Source organism: Arvicanthis niloticus, chromosome 6, assembly GCF_011762505.2.
Source record: "Arvicanthis niloticus isolate mArvNil1 chromosome 6, mArvNil1.pat.X, whole genome shotgun sequence".
In the NCBI taxonomy this organism is placed as follows: Eukaryota; Metazoa; Chordata; class Mammalia; order Rodentia; family Muridae; genus Arvicanthis; species Arvicanthis niloticus.
Genome location: NC_047663.1, coordinates 75,047,957 through 75,064,719, shown reverse-complemented (window position 1 = coordinate 75,064,719; position 16,763 = coordinate 75,047,957). Strand labels below are relative to the sequence as shown.

General features: G+C 43.1%; 1 long non-coding RNA gene across 2 annotated transcripts in view; it reads right to left on the bottom strand.

The window, feature by feature from the left end:
- Positions 1-6,450: 6,450 nt before the first annotated feature.
- Positions 6,451-16,763, bottom strand: part of LOC143442538 (uncharacterized) — a 77,190-nt gene continuing 66,877 nt past the window's right edge. For both annotated transcript variants that reach the window (XR_013110784.1, XR_013110783.1), the window contains exon 3: positions 6,451-7,868. This is a non-coding gene — a long non-coding RNA (uncharacterized LOC143442538). The remainder of the gene's footprint in view (positions 7,869-16,763) is intronic.

The window sequence follows — 16,763 nt, the reverse complement described above, 5'->3', positions numbered from 1 at the left end:
TTGGAGGTAGGCCACCATCTGGAGTCCCATTCCACAAACAAGGGTACACTGACTCCTGTAAGGAACAACATTTTTCTTTTTTTACACACAGGGCAGTGCAGAGCTGGCATGCTGGTGTTACAGACCTGTGTCATCCAAATCCAAGATTCCTTAAGAGTGGAAAGGGGAGACACTGGAAAGGAAATAAGTTGCTCCCAAATCAGAGATTTAGGGTCCTGAGGAAAAGTGCTACTTCATAGTGATTCTGGGAATTTCCTGTCAACATGAATCCCTGAACTCTGTCATCATACACACACACACACATACACACACACACACACCCCAACACCTTCAACAACAACATCATCCTCATCATAACTCAGCAAAAGAACTGCTCCATCAAGTAACTACATTTTATTGGTGACAGAAATGGGTTCCTGTGATCCTGTCACTTGCTGTGATTTATAAGCAAGCCATTCTATCCCTGCCCTGTCCATCTGCACTTAACACCACACAATAAACAAAAACAGAGCAGAGAAGGCATCAGAGAAGGCACCAGTGCACCTGGCTGTGAACTCTGGCCATCTCTCTCTAAATCTATGACCACAAGTTCATTAATTAACTTGCCTTCCCCTTAACTGTGCAATGGGTTGGGTGTTTTGTTGTTTTGTTTTTGTCTTACGTCTAGATGGTTGGTTTTGCTTGCAATGGGTTCTGAATATCTGCTTGGTATTTTGATATGGGATCTCATTAGCCCAGGCTGACTCACTAGTAGCCAAGGGTTACCTTGAACTTCTGAAGAGATGCTGAGGACTTGGCACATAAAAAGGGCTTCATGCATTTTATTTTTAGCCATGTCTAAAGTTCCAGCTTTGGGTTTGTAGTTCAGCTCTGTTTTCCTTGTTTCCCCCTGCAAACCCTCGGTGTCACACTGAGACGTTATGCCTAGATTTCTGATTCTTGGAAGAAAATAACTGCTTCAGTGGTCACAAGAAGTACAGCTGCTTTTGGCTGTGAATTCATATCACCTGAGTCCCGAGGCTCTCTCCCCTCACACCCTTCTCCATGTCTGCCTCTTAAGTCAAATTATGATTTGTCCTCTTTCACTCACAACTTTGATTTCAGAGGAGCCAGAAAGCTATGGGGCCCTGATCTCAGCGATGCAATTCTTACCTCCCTAGTGGGTTTTGCCAAAGAAAAGATATGAAAGTCTAATTTTTTTTCCACCAAAGGACTTGAGTAGAATTGAAGATTTTGCAGTCCAGGGAAGACCTGCTGTATAATATCTGAAATCGCCAGGCATGTGAAATCAGAAATGTCCTTCTCCTTTCGGTATGGCATCCTAACTGCCACCCGGAGGTGATTTATACACGTTCTTCCTCATTACAGACTCCACATCATAAAGGCATGATAGAAATCATATCTGCATAGATTCAGGCAGCTCTGGGAGAGAGGCTGCCAGTTTTGTTTGACAAGACACTCAATCAAGCCAAAGGGTTTACAGTATTTCAGGATGTTCTCTCTGCCTGCTCAACTCTAAATGTTTCTGTCCGGATCACAGGAGCTCTAATTGAGTCCAACATTAGGACTCATGTTTTCTCTAGCTCCCTTGTTAACAGGCAGAAGGGGGACAATCATGGAAGCCCTTGCTTTGTAGGACATGGTGATTCGAGAAGGAGTTTGCCATTTGATTGTACTCATAAGCTTAGGCATAGCCACTGGCTCTGATGCTTCCTGGCTGCAAACGGCGAAGCCTGTGCCGAAAAAAAAAAATTAGCATTGACAGAGACTGCCCTCTGCATTTCTTGTTTGCTGGCCGAAATATTTCAGACAGGAATTCTAGGTGTATTTTAATCCCTTTTAAAATATACTTTATTCTTCAAATGATGGCAGGGCCCAGACCAGACAGGCTGCAAAGCAAGGAAGCCACTCACTTGGGGCCAGGGAATGCCAGAACATCTTGTAGTGAGGGTTTAGGCCATTTCATGTCTGGCATTGTTGAACTTCCTTCATGAGGGAGGCCATAAAAGCTAGCTCACAGGTTTACAATCTCTCTCCTTAGTTATTTGTTCGTTTTGAGATACAGTCTCACTATGTTGCCCAGGCTGGCCTCAAAGATATAATCCCCATCCTTTACCTTCTAAGTACTAAGAGAACAGGGAGGTGCCATCACGTGCACCTGAGGCAAGGTTTTTAAAGGTAGAATGAATAGGCAAAAGAAAATTCTTCATAGGTAAGTTATCATATTTTAAATAAAAATGAAATATTTATACATAGGACCCTCACCCTCCTCACCTGCTCCAGTTGAGGCTCAAAAAAAAAAAAAAATAGTTTGACAAAAGTAGGGGATTACTGTTCACTAACTTATCTTTTAAATGTTGTATTAAACTATTACGTATCCTCATTCTTACATTAGGAAAAAGTGTATATAGATATAGATATAGATACGTAGATATATGTGTGTGTGTGTGTATATATATATATATACATGTGTATGTATTTGTGTGTGTATATGTATAGATTGGACAAGCAAGAAATACCCAATCTTAGCTCCAGAGGCTCTAAAAGCTCACAAGGAAACTAGAGCCCCCCCCCCCCCAAGTCTTCATTCAAGTTGCCCCTTTCCAGCATCACCTCCAGTGGCAGCGGGCATCTTTATTGAGCAGAGGAGGGCAAACAAGAATGAAAGACATTCATCTCAGGCCCTAAAGGGAATCTCACTTTCTAGTAGTCATCCCAAGAGCTGACAGGTTGATAAAATGTTTAAGGGGCACAACGTTCAAACAGAGGAAAAAATTAAAAATGTAATAATAAAGTTAAATGTAACTGTTTTAGAGCATAATTCTTCGGAGGGACGAGTTTTATGTGGGACCAGCATTTGAAGTAGCAGCAATCATTATTAACGGGAACCTCGAAGAGAGGAGATTTAAATCACCCAAGTAATAAAAGCTGAACAAGGACTACTCGCACCTTGAAAGGCACTTGGAGAGAAGATTGCATACAAACGCAATTAAAACGATGCTTATAAAATACTAAGATGTTAATTGGGTTCAGTCCCAGAAGCCCCAGCAGTACAGTATGTCAGAAGTTAGCTGGTTTGAAGTTTAAAAAGAGTAGTTTAATTTGTACACCTTGTCCTAATTACGAAGCTTTCTGCAGCCCACGTATCTGGATGGTTTATGGTAGCTTGGAGCTTTGTAAAACAAACACACGCACCAGTTAATTGGGTTATGGCGATGGAAAATCGGGCTGCAGAATAGCAACCTCTCTTGCTGGGGTACCTTTACAGCTGGTAATGAACGTTCCAGCCATGTCAGGGGTACACTGATTTGTAAGGTGTGCTGTTTACAGCTTGGCGATCCTAGGGAGTTGAGACATAGGAGGCAGTGCCTTGGAAACAAAGAATCACACCAGATAATGTTCCCTCCCCACCATGCTCCCACCCCAGTTGGCCTTCTTGGAATTTACAGCACTGCCAGCCGCCCCCCCCCCCCCGCGCCCCCGCCCCTCGAGCTCCTGCTCTTTCAAACACTCCAGCACGTCTGGGGCCAAATGTTCACATGAAAGACGCAAGTGGGATGGCAGCCCGTGGCTGGTTGCTTCCAAGTAGCCCTGCTTTGCGGTGCACCTGGTGGGGCGTGATGTTTTTTTCTCCTGCCCAGCAAATAAATAGGTGATGCTATCAAAAAACAGCATCATTAAATTGGATTAGGAGCAAAGACAGCTAAATCATTTTCCAGGAGTCCTGGCGGGGGAGGGGGATAGGGGGATTGAGCTGGCCACAGTGGGGGGTTCTAGCCATGTTGTGCCTGGCACCAGCAACCCTCCTTCATGAGGGAGGCTGTAAAAGGCTGATCACAGGTTCACAATTGGTCTCAATCCCTCTCACTACCCCTTCCACTGGCAGCTGCTAAATATGAATCCTACATAAAGCGAGATGACAGCACCAGGCCTTCGAATTCTACCCTAGCTAAACCACCCATTACTAGTAGACACACTACCAGCCATCTGGTAGAAAAGCAGTCTGTGGAAATGGTAAGCAGCCCAGCTTCTGGGAAAGCAACAACGCCCCCTACTGGTCACGGGCTGTGAGTGGACGAGAAATGAAACCTTCCAGCCACATTCCATGGTTCTGTCAGCCCCAGGCAGCAGTGGCCCCAGGCAAACTGGATAAGATCGTTTAATATCCTAACTGCCTCTTCTCTTCCTGCAAGGTATACAGAGCCTTAGCTCCTTACAACCATAAGGAAATAATAGCCAATAAATGAAGGGATCCTGAGGAGGTGATGTCATAGAACTTTCCCTAACCCAGGGCTTGCAGCTTAAGAGGAAATTGCAAGGTATAGGCCTCACTTTACAGAGAGGGAAAAAGGAATGCCTGGGGAGCCAGGTGCCTCACACAAAGGTCTATTCACCGAGTCCATGATCTTTACAACTCCCTGGACCTCGAGATTCAGCTTTTCAATGTGCCAAGCACTCTAAGGCACATCAGCATATACAGCCCCTCTTGTCAGTGAGCTGACATTTGAGACAGGCCAATGCCAGTCATGTCCCTTGGGTACAGGACTGGTCTGCAGGCGAGGTTAAGTGGGAAACAGTGGTGCATCTCCAGATCATATTAGGATAACATTCACAGCAGTTATCTTCCTGTACCGGAAAATTCAGAATTAAAATATGTACTTTGGGCCTGGGGAGATTATCTGCCAGTCAAGTGTTTGCTCTGCTGAGGCTGATCCTGCAGAACGAGCAAGAAGAGCCAGGCATGGTGGTACATACTTGCAATTCCGGCGCTAGAGACTTGGGTCTCACTGGCCAGCCGGTATAGCCTAATTCGTAAGTTCTAGGTTAATGAGGAAAAAAAATCAAAGGTGGATGGAACCTGAGGAACTGTATTCAATTCAAGGTTGACCTCTGGCCTCCATTCGAATGCATACACATGTCTATATGACTACACACATATATATACAAAAAGTATCTTTAAAAAAAAAAATGCCGCTCCTGATAATCTCTCAGCCTGCAGGAAAGAATGACCACAGTAACTGTGTCCAGGCAGTCTGGAGCAGGGGCTTGCACTAGGCTGGGCATAGTGCTTTAGTGATGGTCATATCAGCACCTGTGTAGCTTCTACTATGATATACATTATCTCTAAAACAAAGACAACTCTATCTCATCTCTGAGGGTAGTTGTGAGGATTCAAGGAGATAATGCAGAGAAAGAACTTAGAACCCTGCCTAGAACCTTCATTAAATAAATGTTACCTAGTATAAGGACCACTGCTAATGTTATTCCCTCTCCGTGGATGAGAAGCTGGTGTTCAGAGACGTAATGTGATTAAGGGTTTGTACACACAAGCACACTGCACACATGCACACTGCACACATGCACACTGCACACATGCACACTGCACACATGCATACATATATGGAGAAAGAAAGTCCAATTCACACCCAAGGACTCTGCCTCCCGAGTCCAGGGTCATGATCATTTCGGGAGGCATATCACCCTGAGGTGAGTACCCTCTCACATCCGGGAGCTTGATTATTCCATCTAGGTCTCCAAGCCATAAAGTGGAGGGAGCAAAAGAGGGGACCATGGCATTTGAGAACATAAACAGTACCTGAAAATTCAGAAATCCAGGGCTGGGAATCTGAAGTATCCATACACACAGTATTCAGGTGCTAAGAACAGCCTGGATCGGTCCCAACTCTGGATAATAACAGACATAAGGATGTTGAAAGGAGGATTCTCCGCACTACAGACATGCTGTGGTTCCAGCCTGAAATTGACTTTGAGGTTAAATTAAGAAGTGAGAATACCCCAGCAACCCCAGCCTCCCTGGCTCCAACAACCCTGAGGCAGATGGGTTATTATTATTATTTATTATTTGTTGATGGATATTCAAAGTCATCAGTCAGGTCTTCCCTCGGGCAAGGAAGCCTGGGAGAAATGGCACTAGAAATCTTAAGCTTGGTTCCCAGAGCCACTTGAGAGCTAAAAGTTATTAAAGTACACTTTGCTATTGCTAGCTGCTCTTCAGGGTGCTTGACCCTACATCTGACTTCAGGCTTCTGCTGTCCCTGCAGTACAGGCTACAGAGAGCCGAACAAATTGCAAAGAGGGACTCTGGGGATGGGTGAGGAGGAACTGATGGGAAGGGGATGCTGGGGGTGTGTTGGAATGGGGATTTCATGTCCTTGTTTGGATTCTTGCTGTCTTGTTCCTGCTTTACTCCATAAAGGCTAGACACAGGGAGAGCAGATGATGAAGGAATTGCCCAATTACCACTGTCACTGACAATATGGACAAGGCCAGCCACATTTTATCATCAGGTGAATACTGGACACATCCCTTACCAGGAGCTTTGATTTTTTTTTTTTTTTTTTACCTTGACTCTGATTCATGACTAGAAATGTTTTACAAGATGCTCCTTGGTGTACTCAAAACAGAAACAAAAGTTTCACTCCAGGGTTCAGTGAGATGGCTCAAGGTAAAGGAGTTCAAATGGACTCCTGCAAATTGTCTTTCCACACACACACTGTGTACCCCACCACACACACACACACACACGAACAGATAAGTAAATAAAATGTGATGAAATTTTAAAATAATTTCACACCAACAAGACTTTATCAGATAGCATGTCATCTGACAATTCCTGTAGCATATAGAGAGACACTGATATACATGGGAAAACACACACGTGACTCTCCACAGAGACCCACAAAATTCGCTTCATTGGTCTTGGGCCTTGGGATTCACAATGCCTGTGAATAAAATCATGTAACCAACACCATAAGGAAAATCATTCTTTTGCATGTTAAAGTTGTCTTAGACCTACAACCATTTGTCCTGACTTCTGCAAGACTATTGAAATCATCCCAGAACTGGGAGTGTCTACAGGTGACCAGCTCCACAATGCCTCATAGTCTGTGATGGGTTAGCTGTATGTGTCAGTGACTTGATCGTGGAATATCACTGTTCAGCCAAACAGTAGGCTACTGGCTACAAAGATACTGTATGGGTGTGATGTACAGCCAGGAAACTCTAATCACAGGACTTTCAGTGCCATGACATACATGAAGCTTACTCAACCAATGGAATACTTTAAGTAAAGACATCTATGTTTAAAGTCTGCTTCGATGCAAAAGGATCCTGCATGTTTTGGTAAATAGAAATAGAACCTGTGATGAACAGTTTGGAAAGCCAAATGATGAAATGTATGCCTGTTATATTTCTACTGCTTGAAAAAAAAAAAAAAACTTTCAAAATTAACATGACTAAGATATCTAGTAGGTAGCAGTGTGCGTATGTCTGAAGTTTCAAATCAAAATCAATCTGACTAAAGACTGTCAAGTCATTCACATTTACAATGTGTGCATAGTGTTGTTGGGTTGATGTGTGGGTCCCAAACCAGTTGTTGGGTTGATGTGTGACCAGCGTCTGTCTTGCCATGGGGCTAGGGCCACTCGGGGAAGACAGAGGCATGGGAAGTTTGACTGTGCTCCCCCATACTAGAGCCGGGCGGGCATTGGGCTATGTGAAGCCTCGGGACCCCGTTCTGGGGTTGGGGGAACATAGTCTGAGGTCCTGTGAGGAGCCGGGGCTAGCTTGTCTGGTTCTCCCTCCAGGCACCGCTGGGGTGAGCTGCAGAAAAACTGAGAATGAGTGGGGGAGTACCGGCTGCACTGACCCACAGCCGAAGGAGGAAAACGGGAGAGACGCTCCATCTATGTCCCACGGGGATGAGAGCTGTTGGCTGGGTCATGGCTGCTCACTTGGCTCGCTTGGGTTGGTGGTCTCCGTGACTGGGAATGCAGAGAGGTCTTCTACGGGAGATTAGACAGTGGCTCTGTAGGCGAAGGCCTGCTCCACTGTTCCCCAGAGCGGATCTGAAGAAGAGAAACAGTCCATGGTCTTAATATGTTTATTGTCATGGCGGAAAGTGGGTGAGAAACTGTACCCTAGTGTTTTTCAGGGCGGGCCTGAGGTTAAATACCTTTTGCAGGAAGGAGGGTCTGGGAAGAAATGTTTAATTGGCTATGCCCCTCTGGCCTTTAGGTACCTCATTAATATGAAGATCTGTCTTGAGGCTCTGTGACCTTTGGTCACACCTTCTATCTGTGGAGGGGCTACGGGGACATTGTCCTATGTGACCAAAGGACACAAATCTATGGTGACCGCGGTCACCTGCTGGGTCACTGGGACTTAAAACTTAGCTCAGCCAGAAAGCAGGCTGCCTTTTAAGATCCTACACAGTGTTTGTGTGGTGTTTGAATGAGACCTGTCCCTATAGACTCATGAATTGGAATGTGTGGTCTCCGATTGGTGGGATTGTTTGGAAAATCTCGTTGGAAGAGATATATCACTGAGCCTTGGGGTTTTAAAAGCCCACGCTATTCCCAATTAGCTCTCTCTGCTGTGTCAACCTGTAAGCTCTCAGCTACTGCTTCGGTGCCATGCTTGCCTGCCTACAGCCATGATACTCACCATAATGACCACAGATTCTCACCCTCTAGAGCAGAGAGCCCAGTAGATGTTTTCCTTTATAAGGTGCCTCAGTAACTAAGATTACTCTGTGTGTGTGTGTGTGTGTGTGTGTGTGTGTGTGTGTGTGTGTATGTCTTTGTGTATGTGTGTCTATGTGTGAATGTGTTTGTGTATGTGTGTGTCTGTGTGCCTGTGTGTATGTATATGTCTGTATGTGTGAATATGTGTGTGTCTGTATATGTGTATGTGTCTGTGTGTGTATGTGTCTGTATATGTGTGAATATGTGTATGTGTATGTAAATCTCTCTGTGTTAGGTAAGACATGAAATAAACTAAGTCACTGAAGGTGAGAGCAGATGTTTATTGACTCATGTATACAAAAGATAACCAAGTACACCTGCTTTGGCCATGGATGGCTAAGGACTCCCAGATGCCAAATGTGTGTTAACATCAGGAATTAGGAATCTGTCTCCATCTTCTATTTCAGCACTTTTCTCACTTTGAAATAAATTAGAATTGGTAACTATCACCTCTGTGGTGACATTTTACATGTTCAGAAACCTCTAGGGAAAAAGTATACCTCCTTCTACATAAATTCAACAAAAGTTTCAGGGCTGCAAGTTTGGACTGTCCCTTGAGATATGTTGGGATCGTGTCTCCTTTGAGTCATGCTTCTCAACTGAAGCTTTTCCTAAGCAATCCCTGAAGCTGGCTTCCTGCCTCACTTTCTTGTGCCCCTTTATTCTGCTTTATTTTTCTAGCATTTACCACTCTCTGATATTATCATATTCATGTATTGAATTATTTGCCTTACTGTCCAACTCCGCACCTAGAATACAAAAATCCATGAGAATGAAGTCCACAAGGCCATAAAAATCCATGAAGACATGAAATCCATGGTTCTGTTTCATCCTGTGGATTCCTGGACTTTAACATAGTACCTGATGGCATGTATTGTGCTCCACAATTTCACATTGACTGAATAGGTTTTAACCACACATGAGTATTTATAATATTTAAATGCTACAAGCTGGACCTCCCTATCCCGAGCTGATCGGTAAACATTTACCCTCACCCTGCAATTGTACACACTAAGCTAGTGCCAGCTTTGCTGTTCCACCAAAACAGATCAATTCTGCTTTCACTAAAACAAGGGCAGAGTGGCTGCTGAACCCAAACATAGCTGCCATTACATAAAGCTGAACTGGGAGAGTTGAAAAACCAAGAAGACATAGCAATGGCGACACACTGTAGGGCACATTTAGAAGAAGCGAGAGTGAACCCCTCACAACCGCACATGCTGAAAGGGAGCCATCAGAAATAAGGAAATCAAGTCAGTGTTGTGTCCCCAGAAATCAAGAACAAACTGAACTACCAATTCATCGTGATGCCTGAAGCTGTGATTCAGGGCCGGAGTCTTCATTTGACTGGAGAGATGGTAAGAGTCGTATGCCTACATTTCTCTATGAAGTGGAGATCATGAATACATGTGCCTATTTGTTGATTTCTCATATTTGGGGGTTCTCTGTGCCTATAAATGTGAAGCAGATCTCCATATAACATATATATGTATCATATACATATCATATATATATATATATAATATATATATCATACACACACACACACACACATATATATATATATGTATCAGATATCAAATATATATATCAATAGACCTCGCTTTTTCTCTGGATAATCATCACCAAGAAAATCTCAATAATGCCAGAAGGTAGTTCTAATCTGAGAGAAGAATTATAAGAAGCACTCAAGTATCAATCACAGACTGGAGAGCATTACTCTTGTGTTGAGTAATTGGGAAACCAATTACTCAATTGGTTTCCGCAGCACTATTCAACTGAGAAAGAGAATGGAGACTTCTTTTAGGGCTGGGTTTGCCAAACGTCTTCCTGTTTTCATGCCTCAACTCATCTGGATTCCAAGAGATGTATCAGGAGCTATAACAATCACTGACCTGGGGACTTGGTGACTAAGGGGGATCATAGACTTTCACCATGCCCTTTTATCATGGGGCATAAGCCAGTGGTCCATGCTGACCTTACTGTTTTCTCTTCTGTAAGTATTAAAGTACACTATTATCGGTGTGCCCTTTAGCCCTAAACTTGTCTCTGTATTGTGAGCTTCCTCTGTATTTCTCAGAGAATTTGCCATCCTGTGACGTTCCAGTAACTACTTCTTGTAGAAATGAATGGAGAAGGTACAGACTATTTCCTTGGCACCATGCTAATACTAGAAAGGAAGGGACCGAATTAAAACACAAGCAAACAACAACTAAGGCTAATTAATATCAGACCAGACTCCATAATTCATGGACTCAGACTAAGGCCACTCTCTTGGACCTCCTCTGTAGATGATCCATTACTGTAAACTCTAGAAGGACCTCGTATATCAGTCTCTACTCCATGACCCTACCCCATGGATAGTGTTCTAACAAAGCAACCAAATGTTCCTTCCTTGCCTTCGGCATCTCACTGGCCACAAGTCTCTCTGGAATGGACCCCATTAGTGCAATAAAATAAAGAGATGATTTACATCAATTAAGTCTCTTTGGTGGCAACAGAAATTGACTCAACAGAGTGAAGCAATTGTTGGAGCTTTACCATTGAGGCTTGAAAAATAAAAGAGCTGGTTAAACTAAGCAAGGGAGAGACAAGAACATGGTAGCTAGAGATACAGTGACTGGCTCGTGTTTTCCTCAAGAGCACTTCAACTCAATGATTGTGCTTCTTCTGTTCTATAGCTTTGCATGTCATGGAGAGAGGAGTGTATGTCTGTATGCATATACACACAGGTGTAAAAGCGGTATGTACTTGTTTGCACATGTGTGGAAACTAGAGGCCTCTGTCACTCCCCACTCTGTTTTCGGACAGATCTTTTGCTGTACTCGAATCTCAGAACTGACTAGATTGGTTTATTAGCAAGCTTGAGGGATGCCCTTGTCTTTGTCTTCTCGGTGCTCACACCTCTTGACTTTTACATGGATGCTGGGGATCCAAACTCAGGTCGCCATGCCTGTGCAGAAAGCACATTGCCAGCTGAGCTAGTTTCTCAGTCCCTCTCTGTGTCTTAGTTCAGGATCCAAAGCAAGAAGCGAGTCCTCCTTGGCCTGTTATAAGCTTTGAGTCATAAACTTACCTGTGGAGTCCAAGAATCAAGTAGCTTCTTCTAGAAAAGTGAAGTATACATGGTGTGTGTGTGTGTGTGTGTGTGTGTGTGTGTGTGTGTGTGTGTGTGTATGTGTGTGTTTAACAGTAGTATGGATACATAGTTGTGAATAGAAGGTACATATATGATGCATATATGTGCCTTATACAATTCTTCATTGTATTCACACTGTGAGTTTATAAGTACATACTTTATTGAGCACTGATCGGGGAGCACCACACTCAGAGAACAGTCTAAAGTGTCAGGCAGATAGTGCTTTGAAATGTCTCTATGATGATTTTGGAATTTGGATGCCCTTCTGTACCAGCTATATAACTAGCCAAGTGACCTATCCTGGGGCTTTATTTGTTCTCTCCCACAATGAGAATATGAACAGCACCTCCTGAGGTAACTCTGGGGGTGAGATGAGGCATGTATGCAGCAAGCAGTGTGAGTGGCACAATAACCTGAATACATGTGAGTTAATATTCTCCCTATCTTATTATCCCTGTGTTGTTCAAAAAATAGGTCAAAAGCAAGTCAAAAAAGGCTCTTCCTCTCCCAAGAGCATCTATATTAAGGAAGTTACTCTCTTCTTGTTCCCAGGAGGTTATTCCCTCTCTTCCAACCCCAAGGGCTTAGCTAATGAACTTCTTCCTGCTGGAATATCCTCCTGTCTGCTATCCCACACCTACACTGAACTTCTATCTCCTTTAAAGTGGAGTTTGAATCTATTGGTCCTACAGAGTTCACTGACCACTGCAGGACTCACTCACCCCTATTCTCCCAAATGACAACAAACCTTACAGGGGAAAAAAAGGTATCTAAATGCGATAGCTTTGGTCCATTCCCCAGTGTGCTTTATTGCGAAAGGTTCTGGGACCATATCCAGAGTTACCAGGAAGAGCATTGAGCAGAGATGGGATGCAAGATGTGAACGGGCATGGTTGCAAGAACCAGGTTGTGGTCCCATGAACTGCCTGACACTGCTTTGTGAGCCTTTGAATGCTTGTTGCATTGCCCTGTCCATGAATGCTTCATGTGAGCACCTTCCTCGAAACCAGGGGTCATTCCTCACCCTCTTTAATAATGCTGTACTGTATCTAACATAACGTTGAGCACAGCCATGGAATCAGTCAAGGTTGGTGGGAAGGCTGAATCATTCCTTGTCTTGTAGCCAAAAAGCATGAGCCCACACACAACGCACCAGGAGCATCTAGGGATGCTGAGCCAGTACATTCTACAGAGCAAATTCAGCCTCACACCTTTACGGGAGGAAATACGAGAACAGTGGTGGGATCATGGCTGCTGACTCAAACAAACTAGATTAAACTCCAACTAGCTCTTAAACAGTCATAACCACACCAAATCCATTGTCTGGTCAAAAAAATACAAGGCTAATATTACCCATAATAGACATCTGTTGAGAAGACTTTAAACCATCACACACATATAAGACTTGTTGCGGATGCTGTCATGGAAGAAACCATGTCTGAATTTCATCTTAAGATGCCAATGGGGATTTGAGAAGTCAGAGATACCAATAATATCAGTACTGTCGATGATGTCATTCTATAATTCTGTGGTTCAGGAAAATATACAGGTCTGCACTCGTGGTTCCACGGGTCATTTACAAGGCATCCCCTCTACTTATCTAGTTGGACTTCAGTTGACTGCCCATAGAATATGCTCTGCACTCCATCTCCCCATTAGCATAAAGTCTCTCCTTCAGAAGAAGGGGTGGGGAATTCAGACAAGCTTCCCACAGAATCAAGCTGAGTTTCTTAAGCCAGTCCTAAGTATGTTTGCACACCAGCCAGCATCAACAGAGAGCTGGGATTACCTTTATTATGTGATTTTTGGAGGAAATCACTAAGTACCAAGCATCACTTAAAACTGGGCTTCCTTTTAGAGCCCCAAATCGAGTTAGGATCAGCAATAAATTCCAACACATACAGGGAGCACTTTAATAATAATAGCGATGATGATGATGAAGGCTAGGAAAATGGCAGTCATTTATAGCACTGGCTAATCCTCCAGAGGACCCAGGTTCAATTCCTAGCATTCACATAATTATAGGTCCAAGGGATCCTGCACCCTCTTGTGGTACCATGCATGCATGTGGTATACATACATACATACATATATATATATATATATACATACATACATACATAATTCATACATATATGCATATATATAGCCATACAGACATACAGGTAAATTACCCATACATACATACATTTAAAAAGATAATCTATTCACTGAGAGCAAAAGCATAGTAGACAAAGCCATACTTAAAACAACACCTCTAAGAAAAATATAAACTACCACTTTTCCTCAAATGTGTAGAAAAACTCTGATTATCTTAAGTACTGTGCTTCAATGGTAATTAAACTTCAAAGGCACATTACTGACCCCTGGGCTATATCTATCCTGCCAAAGAATGAGTCTTCAAAAGTCCAGTGAACAGAGTTGCCCAGGGGAAAAATCTCCCCTTTTTCTTCCAACGCCCCCTAGAGATTTGCTCCTAGATCATTCATTAGGCCTGGCAAGCATCACTAGAGTAAATCAGCACCCGGCACTCAATGAGAATATAGTTATTACAACAATTGCCGCATTGCGTGATGTTCATGGCATTTGGAAATGTAGGTCTAATTATCCCTAAGCTGTAGAAGATCTGAGTATGGTAGTTTCATTTTGGCTTAATGCTTGGCGCCTGGTGTAAAATCTGAATTTATTACTCTTTTTTTAATCATTTCTACATAGCTCAACCAGCCGTATCAAAACTACTGTGTGTTATAGACTTTAAAAAGCAGTTCCCCGTAGGCATTGTAAGGTACAGGATCTATTATGGGAAGATATATATTTGACAGCATTCTGTTTATGACTCAGTTCCGCTACATTGTTCATGAACCCAGTGAAAGATGTTCACAGTGGTAAGTAACTCTTTATTCCAGGAAGGAAAAATGTCGTGCGACTAACACGGAGAAGTGCCAGAAACTGTGATCTGCACAGTCACAGAACTAATGGGTGAGCGACACTCTTACTCCATCAAGACCATCACAATTAGGCTGTTTAGTGTCACAGAACTCCACAGACATTGTCTCCAAAATATTTCCCATTAACGGCAGTACATCTCATACTGTCAAACTGCCTTCTAAACATTTTTGTTTGCACTCATAGACTGGCAGTGCTTTTCAACCTTGGTTAAAGAGCCTTCCTTTTGCAGTGGGCTGCAGTCAATGCAGAGACTTGAAACATGTCAAAATTCTGAGAACAAGAAGGCCAGTCCTCAGTAGGACATCTGTATCACAAACACCCTTCAGAGGCTCCGAGAACATTTTGGAAGAAGCAGCAGAAAGAATGTAAAACCAGAGGATGGAGAAGGGTGCTGTGAGATACTACTGTCTTCTGCACATGGCCAGAAAGCTCATGAGTTACAACAGATTTAGTTACTTGCACAAGACCTATACAAGCTTAGCCCATAGACAGACATGCCAGAATAGATCTAGGAGGCACACATGAGTCCCCTCCCCCAGGTAAGGATCTATTGCCAATCAATGATTGCTGGGAGACAGAAAATAGTTTTTTTTTCTTTAGGAGTATAACCACTAATAAGTAACCCAAAATAAGCAAATAATTACACATCCATGTTCATGCAAGTAACCATAATAATTCTGAGTACTCATTTAAACACACGCATACACACCACAACATACACACAACACATACACACACACAACACATACATACACACTACACCATACATACACCACACACATACACACCACATCATACACACACTACACCACACACACCACATCATACACACACCATACACACACATAATGCACACACACAATATACTCATGTACACAACACACATACACACATGTGCACACACACATCATACACACACAATGCACATACACAACACACATGTACATAACACAAACACACGTGTCCACGCACACACACCATACCATACACACACACATATACACATCACACCATACACATATGCACATCACACACATACATACCACACAATGCACACACAACATACACATACAATCAATGCATACATACATACCACACAATGCACACACACACACAACATACACATGCACACAGCACACACAGAGCGACAGAGGGGGGAATACTGGGAAGAAGGGTTCCAGAGGGACAATGGGGTGAGGAAGAGGAGAGATGAATATGATGAAAATACATTCTATGCATATATAAAATTATCAAAAAGTAAATAAAATGACCTTCCAAAAGTAGCAGATGTAACAGTAGATGATTTGTGTTATAATACTGAACATTTCTAAGAACATAATTCATGCTGCACCATTCCTCTTATAGGACAGCTATTTAGAGATGGGAAAGTGGTCCATTCTAAATTTTTATTGTTTTGTTGTTGTTGTTGTTGTTGTTGTCTTCTTTGTGCCTTTGTGTTTAGCTCCTTTCACTAACTGTTGAAGGGAACTTTGGTCGAATGTGTCCCCTAACACACAGGCCAAGTTGTTAGCACTTCCTCCTACTTACACCTCGCTTACCCATGCAGCCTTCGTCTTCTCATAGTTCTACCTTCATCTCCAGGTCCTGAGGCTATGACTCTGGTCATCCTCTGCTCGATCTTCACACTGGCTTTATTTTAGGGATTGCTCTACAGCCCTTGGACACTCCTAATCCATCTGTATGGAACCTGGTCCCAGGTTCAGGATCCCCTGGAATTCTACCTTTCAGGGTTGGGCTGTGAGTATTACTCAGTTACCGAGTGTGTCTATCTGTACTAGCCCTGTATAGTCTTTGATGATGTGCCTCTCCATCAAGTCCTTCCCAACCTTTAGAATGACAAAGTACAGGGTTGGTGCAAGTGTCACGAGGAAGTTGATCTAGATCCTTGACCTGAATGACCTACCAAGCAATCAAAGTACCCCTACCCTTGAGACTCTGTTTATGTGTGACAACAGTGTTTAAACAACTTCCCAGTGAGTATTGTTACTTATAGGTGAAAGCATCCTGATTAAATAGCTGGAAATATGAGAATCTTCTACCATCAAGGCATGGAGATATGTAGAGAAGAAGAAACAGTGGCTTGAGAAGACCACCAAGAATCGTTCCTT